The 18,126-nt window shown below is 44.8% G+C and overlaps 1 long non-coding RNA gene across 3 annotated transcripts in view; it reads left to right on the top strand.

Annotated features, from left to right (window-relative positions):
• Positions 1 to 358: 358 nt before the first annotated feature.
• Positions 359 to 18,126, top strand: part of LOC111770161 (uncharacterized) — a 51,823-nt gene continuing 34,055 nt past the window's right edge. The window contains exons 1-3 of one of the 3 annotated variants that reach the window (XR_011431170.1): positions 359 to 527; positions 1,216 to 1,385; positions 2,059 to 2,203. This is a non-coding gene — a long non-coding RNA (uncharacterized lncRNA). Of the gene's footprint in view, positions 528 to 1,215; positions 1,386 to 1,407; positions 2,204 to 18,126 lie in introns of those variants that run through there. The other 2 variants (XR_002803219.2, XR_011431169.1) reach the window with 2 other exon arrangements.

Below are 18,126 nucleotides of genomic sequence, written 5' to 3'. Positions count from 1 at the left end.
CTATGTGGAATGAGTGACTACTGAAGTGACAGAGTAATAGTAGGGAGCCAAATGGAGTGGATAATGGTTGGTTTTGCCTGCCCAACACCCATAGCCCTTTCTTTTGATAACAGTACCCAGATTTTCCTTGGGGTGTCCTTCCTCATCCTCTTTCTGTTCATGTGGTTGGATGGGGCTAACCCCATGCTCTCAGATATCAAAGTGGGCACATGACCCAATCTGGTTAAACTGAGTAATTTGTTTCCACTCTGACACCAGCCTGGCCACAGAGGCATGGTGCAGAGATGGACATAGGACTCGAGCCAGGCCAACGAGATTAGGTTATGGGAATTTTACCAGAATCTTGGGAAAGAGGATCTTTCTTTCCACTGAGATTGAGAGCTATAAAGATGAGGTACAAATGACCTGTGTACCATGAAGCCAACCCAAAGAGAAGTCTCAAAGGGGAGGTGCTTCCAGCCTGGTTTGCCCTACTCCGAGCTCCAAAACCTTGATGTGAACTCTCAGCTGGACCCCAGTTGCTCCAGGTACCTACTTAAACAGCACCCACGGGGATTGTGAACTCCGTATTTTCTAATGGCAGACTTGTTGATAATGTGACCCCTCACTCTGACTTGAGAATTCTATGGAGTTTACTAAACATAATGAAATTCATTGAATACTAAAAGCCAGAACGTGGACTCGGATGGGAATCTTTCAATCCTTCTTACCAAGGAAGTAGTCATAATTCTTAACCAACGTGGCCAAGGTGATAGTTCTGGTCCGGATTCCCCCACTAAGTGGGGCATGGTTCACAGATATTGCTGTGGAATTCCCTTAAACACACTCTAGAAAGGAAGAACTCACTCAATGCTTCTCTGTTAATCATTCTATGTCCAATATAGCATAAATTACAGAAGTACTTCCAAGTATCAAAATATCATCACTTTGAAGTAAAAATCTTCAGTGCTGTTTCCTCCTTGATCAGCCAATGGGTTGGGCTTAAGAAAGCCATTGCATGCTTCCTGTAAACCTGTAAGAAGACATTTATTGAACACAAGGTGCCAGGTACTGTACTAAACCTTTGGTAGGTATCGTCTCACAATCCTAGAAAGAGTCCTTTGAAGAACCAATTATGTTAGCTGGCATCCTGTGAGCACTGACTATGACTATGCTGACACAGTTTTAAGCACTCAGTACACATTAATTCATTTTATTCTCCCATCCTCTTACAAGGGTTACATAATCACTAAGCAGCAAAGAGGAGCTTAAAACGCTGGCAATCTAACACAGAGATTGTTCACTCAACCACTGCACAGTACTACCTACAAGGTGCCGGCGTACAGGCGAACGAAACTGGCAGGAGGCGAGACAAATGATCAACTTCCTTTTGGTGCCCTCTCCAGGTTAGTGAACTAAATACATTCTGGGTTAAAATCCTCACCAGTAAAATGAAGGCTGAAATCAGTGACCTCCACAGTTTCTCTTGACTCTATTTTAAGTGATAGAATATGTATTTTTTTATGGATTTTTTACTACCTTCAAGGCAGTGGGACCCCTGGAATTTCTATGTAAGAGGGTTTCAGACATGGCAACCTGGTTGGAGGATGAAATTAGGAAACTTGAAACTCCAATTACATGGCCAGAATGCTGTATTCATTTGAGTTATATGCTTATTCAGAGTAACCTTTAGAGGTTGGAAGTTAATAGAAATTATTATAATGCCCTCTGTCAGAAGCTACCCCTTGGTGTCTCCAGATATAAGCCATTGTTTCAAGGTTGTGGGAAGAAAAGAATCTCTAGCTCTTGGAAAACCTGCTTTGGGTTTGGTCTGATATAGAGGGATTTTGCTCTTCCTGGATTTCGCTCTTCCTATATTTTGGAGGTCATCTCCTTCTCCAGATAAGCCAAGCAGAGGCTGCCAAGGAATCTGTACATGCCAAAGAAAGTCCCTGTGCTTCAGCCTTGGATCTAAATCATTTAGCTAAAGGCCTTTTCACTTGTAATAAGATTTTTGGACTTTATTTTAATCAGCACGGTTTTCCCTTGAGTGGAATCTCAAATCTCTCTCTTATGAAGGTCATACTACCTTTGCCTTGCCAAGTCTTGGGACAGAAAATAGACTTCTCTGGAAGAAGCAATTGATTGACTATTGCTCTGGATTTGATTCACCAAGTTGAGCACCTTCAACGCAAACTGCAGAGAGTACGAGAATGCAAAGCAGGTATGGCTTTTCAAATACAGTGGTCTAAGCAAGGTGGAGGTGGTCTAGCGGGGCAGCTGGGTTCTTAAACTCTTCTTTGTTTGGTATTAATGTTCACAGAGCATGGAATATGCAAAAACAACAGTCACTAGACGCTTTTTCCCTTGGGGCACATTGTTTCAATACCGACAGATACGATCATCTTCATTGTACCCTAGTGGCTCAAAGTAACGCTTTGGTTACAACATCAGTCCCTGGGAGATCTTCCAGTTCTTCTCGCTGACATTTCCCTAATACTTGTGATATTAGGGCTCCTTGAACCCAGATAAATGATGGAAAAGGAAAGAACTGGGCAAAGAAATGGCAAATATCACTGAGATCAGTAAAGTTTGCAAAATTGAGTGAGGAGAACATTGGGCTGCGGGCTTATGTCACCTGCTGTTATTGGGTCTTTTAAATGTAGGTAGTTACTTTCCCACGTTTCTATAAAACAGGGGAAATCTGACGCCCTATATTTTGTGGAGAGATGTTGGAAGGACCCATTACAACATTTTGGGCACTCTGGGATATTAATTTTTTATTCAGAGGGCTGTGGAGGGACTAAATCATCATCTGCTTCTGCATAACCCACTTAGGTTTGGTTTTTGTGCTTGTAAGTAACAGAATCTTCCCCAGGAAGTTCCAGTTGGAAGGGTTTTCCAATGAAAGGATTGGCCCAAAGGGGAACTCAAATCTCCCCGGTAACCAAGAAGACAGACCATTCTGTGGCAGATTTCCCTAAAGCTGTGACTGGCAACAATCCATTCTAGACCAAGTCTACTTGTGCTGAGGTCTCAGTGGCTCAGAATCTTCTCACTAGCGTTCTGAAATAAATGTAACTCAGCTATTCTCTCATTCTCTACTTCTCTTACTATGATTCCTCAATTCTTCTCCTGCTTTCATTATGCTTCTTTACCTTTCTCTATCCCCATTAAAGTTTCCACTTATTAACATTTTTCGTTCTTCAAAACCTTAGCTTATTTAAAATGTTAGCTTATTTCTGATCCCCACTCTCTCTCATAACCTGCCAGCTTCTGCTTCTGCTCTCCTTTGGTTCTGTCCATATTTTTCAATTCAAATTCATGATAGGGAGAAATTTTAATCATGCCTCCTGGTTCCTGTATGGGCAGAACTTTTTTTTTTTTTTTTTTTTTTTTTTTTTTTTTTTTTTTTTTTATTAATGTTATGATAGATTACAACCTTGTGAGATTTCAGTTGTACATTTTTGTTAGTCATGTTGTGGGTACACCACTTCCCCCTCCGCACCCTCCCCCCACCCCCCCTTTTCCCTGGTAACCACCAATCAGATCTCCTTCTCAATATACTAATTTCCACCTATGAGTGGAGTCATATAGAGTTCGTCTTTCTCTGACTGACTTATTTCGCTTAACATAATACCCTCGAGGTCCATCCACATTGTTGTGAATGGGCCAATTTCGTCTTTTTTTATGGCTGAGTAGTATTCCATTGTGTATATATACCACATCTTCTTTATCCAATCATTAGTTTCTGGGCATGTAGGCTGGTTCCACTTCTTGGCTATTGTAAATAATGCTGCAATGAACATAGGGGTGCAACGGACTCTTGAGATATCTGATATCAGGTTCTTAGGATAGATACCCAGTAATGGGATGGCTGGGTCATAGGGTATTTCTATTTTTAACTTTTTGAGAAAATTCCATACTGTTTTCCATAGTGGCTGTACCAGTTTGCATTCCCACCAACAGTGTATGAGGGTTCCTCTTTCTCCACAACCCCTCCAACATTTGTCGTTCTTGGTTTTGGATGTTTTTGCCAATCTAACGGGGGTAAGGTGATATCTTAGTGTAGTTTTGATTTGCATTTCCCTGATGATTAGCGATGATGAACATCTTTTCATGTGTCTATTGGCCATATTCATATCTTCTTTTGAGAAATGTCTGTTCATGTCCTCTGCCCATTTTTTGATCGGGTTGTTTGTTTTTTTGTTGTTAAGCAGTGTGAGTTCTTTGTATATTATGGAGATTAACCCTTTGTCGGATAAGTGGCTTGTAAATATTTTTTCCCAATTAGTGAGCTGTTTTTTTGTTTCAATCCTGTTTTCCCTTGCCTTGAAGAAGCTCTTTAGTCTGATGAAGTCCCATTTGTTTATTCTTTCTATTGTTTCCCTCAACTGAGGAGTTACAGTGTCTGAAAAGATTCTTTTGAAACTGATGTCAAAGAGTGTACTGCCTATATTCTCTTCCAAAAGACTTATTGTCTCAGGCCTAATCTTTAGGTCTTTGATCCATTTTGAGTTTATTTTGGTGTGTGGAGAAAAAGAATGGTCAATTTTCAATCTTTTGCATGTGGCTGTCCAGTTTTCCCAGCACCATTTGTTGAAGAGACTTTCTTTTCTCCATTGTAGGCCCTCTGCTCCTTTGTCGAAGATTAGCTGTCCATAGATGTGTGGTTTTATCTCTGGGCTTTCAATTCTGTTCCATTGATCTGTGGACCTGTTTTTGTACCAGTACCATGCTGTTTTGATCACTGTAGCTTTGTAGTATGTTTTGAAATCGGGGATTGTGATTCCGCCGGCTTTGTTTTTCTTGCTCAGGATTGCTTTAGCAATTCGCGGTCTTTTGTTGCCCCATATGAATTTTAGGATTGTTTGTTCAATTTCTGTGAAGAATGTTCTTGGGATTCTGATTGGGATAGCATTGAATCTGTATATTGCTTTAGGTAGTATGGACATTTTAACTATGTTTATTCTTCCGATCCATGTGCAAGGGATGTCTTTCCATCTCTTTATGTCATCGCCTATTTCTTTCAAGAGAGTCTTGTAGTTTTCATTGTATAGATCCTTCACTTCCTTGGTTAAGTTTATCCCAAGGTATTTTATTCTTTTCGTTGCTATTGTGAATGGGATAGAGTTCTTGAGTTCTTTTTCTGTTAGTTTATTGTTAGTGTATAGAAATGCTACTGATTTATGCACGTTAATTTTATACCCTGCTACTTTGCTGTAGTTGTTGATTATTTCTAATAGTTTTTCTGTGGATTCTTTGGGGTTTTCTATGTATAAGATCATGTCGTCTGCAAACAACGAGAGTTTTACTTCTTCGTTACCTATTTGGATTCCTTTTATTTCTTTTTCCTGCCGAATTGCTCTGGCCAGCACCTCCAGAACTATGTTGAATAGGAGTGGTGAAAGTGGGCACCCTTGTCTTGTTCCTGTCCTCAGAGGGATGGCTTTCAGCTTTTGTCCATTGAGTATGATGTTGGCTGTGGGTCTATCATATATGGCCTTTATTATGTTGAGGTACTTTCCTTCTATACCCATTTTACTGAGGGTTTTTATCATAAATGGGTGTTGGATCTTGTCGAATGCTTTCTCTGCATCTATTGAGATGATCATGTGGTTTTTGGTTTTCATTTTGTTAATGTAGTGTATCACGTTGATTGACTTGCGGATGTTGAACCATCCCTGTGTCCCTGGTATAAATCCCACTTGATCATGGTGTATAATCTTTTTGATGTATTGCTGTAATCGGTTTGCCAAAATTTTGTTGAGGATTTTTGCATCTATGTTCATCAGTGATATCGGCCTGTAGTTCTCCTTCTTTGTGTTGTCCTTGTCAGGTTTGGGGATCAGAGTGATGTTGGCTTCATAGAATGTGTTAGGAAGTTCTCCATCTTTCTCAATTTTCTGGAACAGTTTGAGGAGAATAGGTATTAAGTCTTCTTTGAATGTTTGGTAGAATTCTCCAGAGAAGCCGTCTGGTCCTGGACTCTTGTTTTTGGGGAGGTTTTTGATTACCGTTTCTATTTCCTTACTTGTGATTGGTCTATTCAGATTCTCCATTTCTTCCTGATTCAGTTTGGGGAGATTGTAGGAGTCTAGGAATTTGTCCATTTCTTCCAGGTTGTTCAATTTGTTGGCATATAGTTTTTCATAGTATTCTCTTATGATCTCTTGTATTTCATTGGTATCTGTTGTGATTTCTCCTCTGTCATTCCTGATTTTATTAATTTGCGATTTCTCTCTTCTTTTCTTGGTGAGTCTGGCTAGGGGTTTGTCAATTTTGTTAATTCTTTCGAAGAACCAACTCTTTGTTTCATTGATCCTTTCTATTGTCTTTTTTGTTTCAATATCGTTTATTTCTGCTCTTATTTTTATTATTTCCCTCCTTCTACTGACTCTGGGCCTTGTTTGTTCTTCTTTTTCTAGTTCTGTTAGGTGTCGTTTGAGGTTGCTTACGTGAGCTTTTTCTTGTTTAGTGAGGTGAGCCTGTATTGCGATGAATTTCCCTCTTAGGACTGCTTTTGCTGCATCCCAAATGATTTGGTATGTCGTGTTCTCATTTTCATTTGTCTCCAGATAATATTTGATTTCTTCTTTAATTTCTTCAATGATCCATTGTTTGTTGAGAAGCGTGTTGTTTAGTCTCCACATTTTTGCACCTTTCTCTGCTTTTTTCTTGTAGTTGATTTCTAGTTTAATAGCGTTATGATCAGAAAAGATGCTTGATATTATTTCAACTCTCTTGTATTTATTGATGTTTGCTTTGGTTCCCAAAATATGGTCAATCCTTGAGAATGTTCCATGTGCACTTGAGAAGAATGTGTAACCTGCTGTTTTTGGATGAAGTGTTCTATATATATCTATTAAGTCCATCTGGTCTAATTTTTCATTTAATTCTATTATTTCCTTGTTGATTTTCTGTCTGGATGTTCTGTCCATTGGTGTTAATGGTGTGTTGAGGTCCCCTACTATTATTGTATTGTTGTTGATGTCTTCTTTTAGATCTATTAAGAGTTGCTTTACAAATTTTGGTGCTCCTGTGTTGGGTGCGTAAATATTTATAAGTGTTATGTCTTCTTGGTGGAGAGTCCCTTTTATCATTATATACTGTCCCTCTTTGTCTTTCTTTATCTGTTTTGCTTTGAAATCTACCTTGTCTGATATTAGTATAGCGACACCTGCTTTCTTTTGTTCATTATTAGCTTGGAGTATTGTTCTCCATCCCTTCACTCTGAGTCTGTGTTTGTCTTTGGGGCTGAGGTGTGTTTCCTGGAGGCAGCATATTGTTGGATCTTGTTCTTTGATCCATCCTGCCACTCTGTGTCTTTTGATTGGGGAGTTCAATCCGTTTACATTTAGAGTGATTATTGAGACGTGGTGGCCTACCACTACCATTTTGTGTCTTGTTTTCCGGTTTTCTTCAGTTTCCTTTGTTTCTCGTCCCATGGTTTAATCTGTTCTGATGTAGAGCTGCTACTCTCTGTTGTTGTCCTTCTACTTATCTCCTCTGCTCTTGGTTTTGTAGTCCCTTTCCTTTTTTGGATTTTTCAGGAATGAGGGTTTTCCTGAGGATTTCCTGAAGAGGAGGTTTTGTGGCAATGAACTCCCTTAATTTTTGTTTATCTGGGAAAGTTTTTATTTCTCCATCGTATTTGAAGGATATTTTCGCTGGGTAGAGAATTCTCGGCTGTAGGTTTTTGTCCTTCAGATTTTTGAATATATCATTCCACTCTCTTCTAGCCTGTAAAGTTTCTGCTGAGAAATCTGCTGATAGCCTGATGGGGGTTCCTTTGTAGGTTAGTTTCTTTTGCCTGGCTGTCCTTAATATTTTCTCCTTGTCGTTGACTTTTGCTAGCTTCACTACTATATGGCGTGGAGTTGGTCTTCTTGCATTGATAAAGTTTGGAGATCTATTGGCTTCTGTCACCTGAAGATCCATCTCCCTCACCAGATTTGGGAAGTTCTCAGCCATTATTTCTTTGAATAGGTTTTCTGCCCCTTTCTCCTTCTCTTCTCCCTCTGGTATACCTATAATCCTTACGTTGCATCTCCTAATTGTGTCTGATAATTCTCGGAGAGTTTCTTCATTTCTTTTAAGTCTTGCTTCTCTCTCCTCCTCTGCCTGCAACAATTCTATATTGCCATCTTCCAAATTGCTAATTCTTTCCTCCATATTATCGGCCCTACTGTTCAGAGCATCTAGATTTTTCTTAATCTCCTCTATTGTGTTCTTCATTTCCAGTATTTCTGTTTGGTTCTTCTTTATCGTATCAAACTCTTTTGTGACATAGCTCCTGAACTCGTTGAGTTGTCGGTCAGAATTCTCTCTTAACTCAGTGAGTATTTTAATGATGGCTGTTTTGAAGTCATCATCATTTAGGTTATATATCTCATTTTCTTTGGGATTGTTTTCTGTGTATTTGTTACTTTCTTTCTGTTCTGGAGATTTGATGTATTTTTTCATATTGCTTGATGATGTTGATTTGTGCCTCCGCATGGAGATAGAGTTTAGTTGCTCCTTTCACTTGTTTCAGCTGCTGCGGTGGGGGGAGCAGCTGTTTATACTTCACCAACCAGGAACCCTGTCCGTAGTTGCTACCTGGGCCTGGGCCCCTCTTCGTAGCCACAGTGGCCCTTTGGATTCCCTCCTCTGCCGTGGGGGCCGTCACGGGGGGCTTCAGACTGCAGGTGCCTACTGTTGTTGCCCACCTAGATGCGCTCTCTCCTTGGGGTCTGCAACGGTGTTATGGGCTTTTCCAGCGGCCAGGGGTGGGATCACTTTTATTTGTCGCTCGGTTGCTGTCGGCACCCACCAAATCTCACTTGTCCTCTATGGGTCGCAGGAGAGCTATTGGCATCTTCTACAGTCTGTGGTTAGTACACCTAGCTATGCTGCTTTTGCCCTGGGGTCTTCCAGCCTTGTGGCTGGCGGCTGGGTGCCTTCTACTGGTGCTGTGCCGAGGCTTTCCCTAAGGCTTCTGTGAGCCTGTAGGGTTTCCCCCTAGGCTACTAAGCTGGGTCTCTGGAACTCTCTCCAGCCCCAGTCCTCTCCGAGATCTCCGGCAATCCCTAGCCTCACCTGGTGGGCAACGGCAGCTGGGGGTCGCCCCGCCCTCTGGGCTTCTCTCCGGGCCTCTGCCGGGAGCTCTGAATGCTCAGCGTGGCCCCTCTGCTACCGGCAGACAGAGAGTTTTGTCTGCTGCCCAGGCGGGGCTCCGGCGCTTCTCCACCGGATCGCCGGACCCGCCTTTGAAAGTTCCCCCGCCCCGGTCCTCTCCGAGATCTCCGGCAATCCCTAGTCCCACGGGGCGGGCAACGGCAGCTGGGGGTCGCCCCGCCCTCTGGGCTTCTGTCCGGGCCTCTGCCGGGAGCTCTGAATGCTCAGCGTGGCCCCTCTGCTACCGGCAGACAGAGAGTTTTGTCTGCTGCCCGGGCGGAGCTCCGGCGCTTCTCCACCGGATCGCCGGACCCGCCTTTGAAAGTTCCCCCGCCCCGGTCCTCTCCGAGATCTCCGGCAATCCCTAGTCCCACGGGGCGGGCAACGGCAGCTGGGGGTCGCCCCGCCCTCTGGGCTTCTGTCCGGGCTTGTGCCGGGAGCCCTGAGTGCTCAGCGTGGCCCCTCTGCTACCGGCAGACAGGGAGTTTTGTCTGCTGCCTGGGGGAGCTCCGGCACTTCCCCTCCGGGTCGCCGATCCGGCCTTTGAAAATTCCCCCGCCCCGGTCCTCTCCGAGATCTCCGGCAATCCCTAGTCCCACGGGGCGGGCAACGGCAGCTGGGGGTCGCCCCGCCCTCTGGGCTTCTGTCCGGGCCTCTGCCGGGAGCTCTGAATGCTCAGCGTGGCCCCTCTGCTACCGGCAGACAGAGAGTTTTGTCTGCTGCCCGGGCGGAGCTCCGGCGCTTCTCCACCGGATCGCCGGACCCGCCTTTGAAAGTTCCCCCGCCCCGGTCCTCTCCGAGATCTCCGGCAATCCCTAGTCCCACGGGGCGGGCAACGGCAGCTGGGGGTCGCCCCGCCCTCTGGGCTTCTGTCCGGGCTTGTGCCGGGAGCCCTGAGTGCTCAGCGTGGCCCCTCTGCTACCGGCAGACAGAGAGTTTTGTCTGCTGCCTGGCGGAGCTCCGGCACTTCCCCTCCGGGTCGCCGATCCGGCCTTTGAAAATTCCCCCGCCCCGGTCCTCTCCGAGATCTCCGGCAATCCCTAGTCCCACGGGGCGGGCAACGGCAGCTGGGGGTCGCCCCGCCCTCTGGGCTTCTGTCCGGGCCTCTGCCGGGAGCTCTGAATGCTCAGCGTGGCCCCTCTGCTACCGGCAGACAGAGAGTTTTGTCTGCTGCCTGGCGGAGCTCTGGCGCTTCCCCACCGGGTCGCCGGACCCGCCTTTGAAAGATCCCCCGCCCCGGTCCTCTCCGAGATCTCCGGCAATCCCTAGTCCCACGGGGCGGGCAACGGCAGCTGGGAGACCTCCGTGCCCACCGTGTCTCTCTCTGGGACCCTCCGGGCGCCCCGAGCACCAGGCCGGGTCTCCCCGCCAATGGCGGGGAGAGACTCTCCCCGCGGGCTCAGGTGTGCAACTCCAAAGTTTCCCTCTGCGTTTAGGAGTAATTGCGGGGGGTTTAAGTAGGGTTCTGGTCACCTGTTTCCACCGTCGCTCCTCTGTTGTGTTCTCGCTCCTGCCCTAGATGTGTGTGGATCCTCTGGGGGCGTCCGTTGGAAGAAAGCCGCTTGCGGGTACTAGGCTGCCCGTCGGGGTCGGAGAGTTTTCACCTATTTCCACATCCTCCCGGAGGAAAGTCCGTCCACCTTCCGATGTATATTCGCGTGGGTGTCTCAGACGTCCTGAGATGCTGTCTGGATATCCTTTGTCAAGCGATAAGTGTCCAAATAATTGTAGACTCGAAGGGCGAGAGACAAAGAGGACTACTCACGGCGCCATCTTGGAAGCCCGCCCACCTGGGCAGAACTTTTTAGTCCCCGCCACTTCATAGGCCGTTGTCTAGCTTGCACATACCTTGATCTTGGATCAACTGCCAATTCCAGGTTCAAACAAATTAGTTCAGATGGGAGCATGGGACTGGGAGATTGCTGGCTTCGTATGGAACACAATATGCTTTCTAGACCCATCCTGTACCTAGGGCTGTAACCTGAGCTTACTTTGGCACCCAGGGGTATCATATAGAGGAGACTGCAAAGCAAGGCGTCTAGTTCCTGTAAGGGGTAGGAGTAACAAATTTAAAGAATGCAGGGGCTCTCCTCTAAGCAGGGTCACTCCATGTCTTCAAATACGTGCTGGGTGCTGGAAATAAAGGAATAATCGGGTTCAGTCCTATTCTAATAGAGTGAGTTATACTTTATGAGATTCAAGAGTAAGAAGATGATGATGAGAAACTGGAGGTGGTGATTGTAAACTACTTTTTTCCAAAAGTTTGATGGTAAAGAGAAGTAGCACAAGGCTATTGCAGTGTTGGGAGAAGGGTTAATTCTGAGTGTATGTTTGAGGATAAAGCATGCCTGAGCATGTCAGTAGATGACAGAGCCACAGTGAGGATGAGAGAAAGCCAATGGTGTCTTTCAAGGGACTTCTCCCCACGAGGTTGGTTCATGTATTCACACATTGATTTATTGGTGTATCCCACACTCCTTACTATGTACTAGGCTTGGGGCTAGGCTCTGGAATGAAATAATGTCCAAAAAAAAAAAAAAAATCCACTCTTCCTTCTTCCCTGAACTTCTTCCCTCTAAACTACTTCCAGGTGTGCTTCTGCCTCATGCTCTCCTTCACCCAAAGCCAAGTCTTCCCAACTCCATCACTTACTTTGTTTTGAAGAGGGGTCAGAGGTACTGCTTCTGCAATGAGTTTCCTGCCTTGGGCAAAGCCCACAAGAACCTGGTGATTTGGCGCCCCCCAGGGGAACCCAGTCAGCCCCATTCCTGCTCAGTGATGGACAAGGGGCCCTGAGGGGCAGAGTGAGGCTGGAAGTTACTCTGAACAGCCTAAATGACAGACTTTACAGATGCCCTGGACTTTTCTCATAGTCAGGGGCCAGCAGAAGGGGAGGCTGCAGCTCCTGAAAGCTCTCCTTGGTATAATGGAGACACTGTGAGGCTTAGAGGCAAAAACATGAGTTGAAACCTAATTCTGTTCTGCCTTAGTCCTGTGCGATGAGACAAGTGACTTTCTTTCCTCATTTGTAAATGAAGCCAATAATATTTAATTTGAATGCCTCTGTTAGAAAAAAATTAGGCAGTGACTTAGAGGTGAGCTTCAAAATGGCCTACAACTCATGAAGACCCATGTTCTCAGTACCCAAATCCTGGAGGGTCCTTGGTGTGTCAGGGAGTGAGGAGAGTTGAGCACAAGCTGCACCCCCTCCCAGGGAGTCATTCCTCATCCTGAGAACTGGAGCAGCCACAGACATACCGGAATGGCTCAGAACAGGGAGGCCCTTCGGTTGCCAGGTGCCAAGCAGCCTGGGTATGAAATCTGGGGTCCCCATGGTCTGTTGATCTCCAGCACATGCTGATTGGCTAGCCTACTCTCCAGACAGCGGGTTCAGTTCCCATGGATCTCAGTCCAGCCTGATGCAATCAGATCAAGATGTAAGGCTCTTATTGTTTTGCTTTTCTCAGAGTCTTTAATCATCAAGTGGGAGTCAAAAACTCGCCGCCTTGGCAAGAAACCCCAGGCTTTGTAATCAGTCCCTCCCTGAAAATCAGGTCATGGTGTTTGAAAAGACAATTTTCTAAAGAAAGAGGTTTTTAAAAGGAAATGCCCAGACTTGCTGGCATTTTCACAAGGATATTATTGATCATCCATGTCAACCCTCCTAAAGAACTGTTTGCCTACCTCCTGCTATTGCTGTTTGCAGTATGTCTTATTGAAGTAGAGGGTTGGGATGAGACTGACCTGTGTAATGAAGAAACCAAACAGGGCTTCAGAAGTGTTAAGCCTCATTTGGGGGAATTAAATCATCACTGGGCCTTCAGGTCTTCTGCAGAGGGATCAGCTGTCTACTTTTAGGTGTAAGTACCTTTCATCATAAAAATCGTAGAATATTAGAGCTAAAAGGGACCCTAGAGTTTTTGTCAGTCCAGCTCCTTCCTTTGACAGCTGTGGGAATTTAGGCCCGGACAGGTGGAGCAATTTTCCCAGCTCACACAGAAAGTGAAAACATTGGGACTTGAGCCCATGTCTTCTGGCTCCCAAGCATGAAGCCCTTCCACCACATTTGTCTTATTAGCTAATTCTAGGGCGGGTGTTGAGCTTTGTAGGATGAAGGCAGAAGGAATATTCTAGCCAGGGCATACATGCAGAGGGACTAGGATGGGAGCTGAGCCCAGTGGAGGCTGGGAGAGAGCATGGGGAAGTCAAGGAGAGGCCCCTTTGTTAGCCCAGGGTGGGTGTGTCAGTCAGCAGGTATGCGCCATCTCTAGGAGGAAGGACGGAGAGACTGTGGTTTTAGAACATCACTTCTGGGTGGCTTTAAGACAAATTTCTGATCGGTTACACTCTATAAACCGGGAGAGAGAAGGACCACTGAACCTGTCTGTCTCATTCCTCCTGTGGCCTTAGCGCCTGGCACAGTCATTCATGGATTCACCAGATTCATGGCGTGCACTACGTGCCAGCCCTGTGCTAGGTGCTGGGGAGAAAATGAAGAGCATATCCTGCCATTGGCTTAGTCCTTATGGAGATTCCATTTTAGCAGCAGAGATAGAAATGAAATTGTCACACAAATAAATGTAAAATTATGATGTAATGAGAAAACAAAACTATGCATACCCACATAGGCATCATTGATGTGTATGTACATGCATCAAAAAAGAGATAAGAGGACACATGCCAAACTCATTGTGGGAAGGGGCCTGGGAGCCTCATGTTTTATGCGAATTGTAGGAATTTTTTAAAGCAAAATGCGCTTATGTGTTAGAAGTCAAAATAGTGGCCATTACCCTTGCAGGGAGGCGCAGTCACTGGAAAGCGGGGCTTCTAGGACCCTGGGAATGATCTGTTTCTTCCCCTTGAACACACATAGGCATGTTCATCATGTGAAAAATCATGAAGCTGAATTTTCAAGTATGGCTTTCTGTTTGTGTTAAGTTTATCAAAAGTGTGTTCATGTTTTATTTGGATATGAATAAATAAAAATCTAAAAACTGCCACCATGTGAAATGCTACAAAGAAGGTGTGTGGTACTATGAGCATGCATCGTGGGTCAGCAGTAGGGTCTCACGTTGTCAGGAAAACATGGAAAGTTTTCTGCCGATGTGAATTTTAAATGAGATCTTAGGGATGAGCAGGAGGTTCTTCATGAAGAGGGGAGAAATAGCATTGCAGACAGAGGGAGCAGCATGTGCAAATGCCATGCGGCAGGAGGGAAAGTGGTGGAGATGAGGAATTGAAACAATGTACATCAGACAAGAATGTACAAAGTAAAAGAGATGGTAGATGAGAAGAGGCTGGAAAAATGGGTGGGGCCAGATCCTGCAGGGTCCTGTTATCTGTGTTAAGAATTTTGACATTGGTCTTAAGAACTGTGGTTAGCCACTGAAGTGCTTTTAGAAGGTGCCGTGATCAGGCTTGTGTTTCAAAATGATCTTTCTAGTTTCTGTCTGAAGGATGGGTCAGAGAGGGCAACTGTGAGTAGGACAGAGCTATTACAAAGTTACTATGTAGTAAACCAAGGTGAGGGTGGTGGATGAGAAGGTGAAGCTAATTCAAGTGAAGAAACTCAAGAGGTATTCAATAGTAATAACATTAAGACTTAGTGATGGACCATAAATAAGAGGTAAGGGAGACAGCTATCAAGGATGAAGTGACAGTAGTGGCGTAGAGCTGGCATGCAATAAATATGCACCGCGTGTTGTTGAAACCAGTAGGTGCTCCTGCCATACATTGCTGCAATCCCATATGATGTTCTGGAGCTGGGAAAGTAGCTCTTGAAAGTATTTATCAGCTCATCACTTCATCCAAAACAGCTCCATTGGGAAATCTGGCATTGCTTTCACTCTGGAATGTCCTACATGTAGCTTAAAAAATAGGGTTTTTGTAAGAGGCCCATAATAAAATGGAATACAAAGCTGCAGAATGAAACTACATCTCTGAATTTTATTTCTTTTCAGTTTGACACCCTTAGCTCACACTTTTACATCAAACTAGAAGCAAAACAGCCTACGGCTGATGAGAGTCTCAGGATGAGAAAGAGAAGCTGAGTGAGACGTTTTCCAGGATCTCACGAGGAAAGCTCAGTGTCCTGGAGAGCTGAGCTGAGGGGTAGGAGCGAGAGTGAGGGCCGCCAGCCCATAGGGCGTGTGAGAATGGCTGTGGTGAGGAGAAATAAAGGCAAGGGGAGTAGGTGAGGAGAGTGGACAGGTGTAACCTAGACGTCCCCAACTTCTCCAGTCCTTGGGGGCCACTCTTCCTCCCCTGTAATGCCCAAATGGCTTGAGTCTGAAGCCTCATCCCATTTGACCTCTGGAAGTCCAGTTTTTCCCCCAGATTTCTTATCCAAAGTATTTCTGGAACTTTCCAATCATGCAAATGCCAAACACCTGTCCTGGTTGCCTATTGCCTGAGCCTGTGGCTTCTTCCAGAACTGCTGCTGCAAATTCATGTTATGCAAGCTCGAGGTCTGCTGTTCACATTAAGGTGGGTGGGAATTGCACCCCCTCGCTGAACAGTGCTCAGGGAGTTGGCCATATCCAATGCCCTTTTACCAAGCCTGTGTCTTAATTCTCCTTGGCACATTCCTTAATTCTCCAAAGCAGAAAAAACAGTGGGCTGTAAGGTTTAGAAAAATCTCCAGAAGGCTAGAGCATCACTGGAAGAATCACCACTGGAAAGGAAAACTTCAAATTAGACACAGGGTGTGATAGGTCTAGGCTTTTCACCATAGGGCTCTCTACTGGGCATTTCTCTCTCTGCTTAGAGCCAGGCAGACTACCATGTTGCAAGGCCAGCTCATCTCCCTCCAACAGGAGCGCATGAAATATGCCTCTCCCACCCGGAGTGCAAATCTTTGAGCTCTGCAGATAGAGGAATAAAAAGCAAGGGAAGGAAACTTCTTGTTTCTGGTCCAGCGTGTAAGGAGCTTGGAAGTCACCACTCCATCCCAACAACAAATAAAAAGCTGAAATTACTGAAAAATCAATGATGCTTCTCAGATGTATAAGAGAAGTTTGGTCACAGGGAAAATTACTGCCCCCCAAATTGAAGAGACAGATGAGAACAGAGTATTACAACTCATAGGAGCAGAGAGCTACAAGCAAAAACCTCCACAGAAACCAGGGAAACAGTGCTGGCCAAGGGAAACCGGAACCATAATTGAAAAATTGCTGGAGGCTCAGTGTAGACAAGTCTGAGAGTCAAAAACTCCAGGAGGACCCAGTCATAGGCTGGTCCTCACACTTTTGTAAGTTTAACCTGCAGGAACTTGAACAGATTCTCACAGCGAATATCAGAGAAAAATCCCCTCATGCTCTGGCAGGGGGAGAGGGGAAAAGGAACCGTTTTTAAGTATGGCACAGCATTCTGTTCCTCTTAACAAGGCCTGCCCTCAAGAAAGCTGTTTAACAAGATCCTAACCTGCTGACTCTTTTTGAAGCCCAACTGACCCGGGGGAACGAAAATACCCAACTCCAGCCCCCTCAAGCTTTCCACATAGAGGAAGGGAGATACTCAAATCCACTCGCTCTAGATATCCTGTCCTACCTAGCAGTGTGAGGTGAGCACTGAGAAGCCCTCATGAAGTTCACAGTCCAGGGGCCCAGGCTTACTAAAAGACTCGGAGTTAATCAAAGCACTGTCGAATGCTTTCCCATCCCCTACCCCTTACTGCCGCATTACTAAAGGACAATCCACAGCAGTTCCTTTTAACTAGTACATCATGTCCAGCTATCAAGCAAGGAATACTAAAAGGCAAAAAACACAGTTTGAAGAAAGAGTAAGTGGCAGAAACACGATCAGATAGGGCAGGGATGTATAATTATCAGACAGAATTTAAAACAACTATGACTAATATGCTAAGGGATTTAATGGATAAAGTGGACAGCACACAAGAACAGATGGACATTGTAAGCAGAGAGAGAGAAATTCTAAGAAAAAAATTTAAAAAGAAATGCTAGATATCAAAAAGAACTGTAACCGAAATCAAGAATGCCTTTGATGGGCTCATGAGTAGACTGGACATGGCTAAAGAAAGGATCACTGAGTGTAAGAACATTTCAATAAAGACTCCAGAACTGAGAAGTAAAGAGAAAAGAGACTTAAAAAAATAATAGTAATGGAATATCCAAGAACTGTGGGACAATTACAAAAGGTGTAATAAACGTGTAATGGGAATACCAGAAAGTGAAGAGAGAGAAAGGAACAGAAGCAATATTTGAAGCAATAATGACTAAGAATTTGCCTAAATGAATGTCAGACACCAAACCACTGATACAAGAAGCTCAAAGAACACCAGGCAGGATAAATGCAAAAGAATAAAAACAAAAATAAAAACTGCACAAAACCACACCTATGCATATTATGTTAAAACTGCAGAAAATCAGGGGCCAGCCCGGTGGCGCAGTGGTTAAGTTCACATGCTTCGCTTCTCAGCTGCCCAGGGTTCGCCGGTTCGGATCCCGGGTGTGGACATGGCACCACTTGGCACGCCATGCTGTGTTAGGCATCCCACGTATAAAGTAGAGGAAGATGGGCACGGATGTTAGCTCAGGGCCAGGTTTCCTCAGCAAAAAGAGGAGGACTGGCAGTAGTTAGCTCAGGGCTAATCTTCCTCAAAAAAAAAAAAAAAAAACTGCAGAAAATCAAAAGTAAGGAAAAACTCTTGAAAAAATCTATTTGGGGGAGGGGGAGACTTATCTATAGAGATGTAAGGATAAGAATATATCTGACTTCCCCTCAGAAATCATGCAAGTAAGAAGAGAATGGAGTAAAATGTTGAAAATGTTAAGAGAAAAAATCCAGCAACCTAGAATTCTGTACCCTGGGAAATTTTCCTTCAAAGGTGAAGGAGAACTCTAAAGACTTTCTCAGACAAACGAAAATTGAGGGAGTAGACCTACCTTGCAAGAAACGCTAAAAGAAGTTCTTTAGAAAAAAGGAAAATGATATAGGTCAGAAACTTGGATCTACATAAAGAAAAGAAAA

This window comes from Equus caballus, chromosome 23 (assembly GCF_041296265.1).
Source record: "Equus caballus isolate H_3958 breed thoroughbred chromosome 23, TB-T2T, whole genome shotgun sequence".
Lineage (NCBI taxonomy): Eukaryota > Metazoa > Chordata > Mammalia > Perissodactyla > Equidae > Equus > Equus caballus.
Note: the sequence above shows the minus strand (reverse complement) of the source record. Positions and strands in the feature narration are given on the sequence as shown.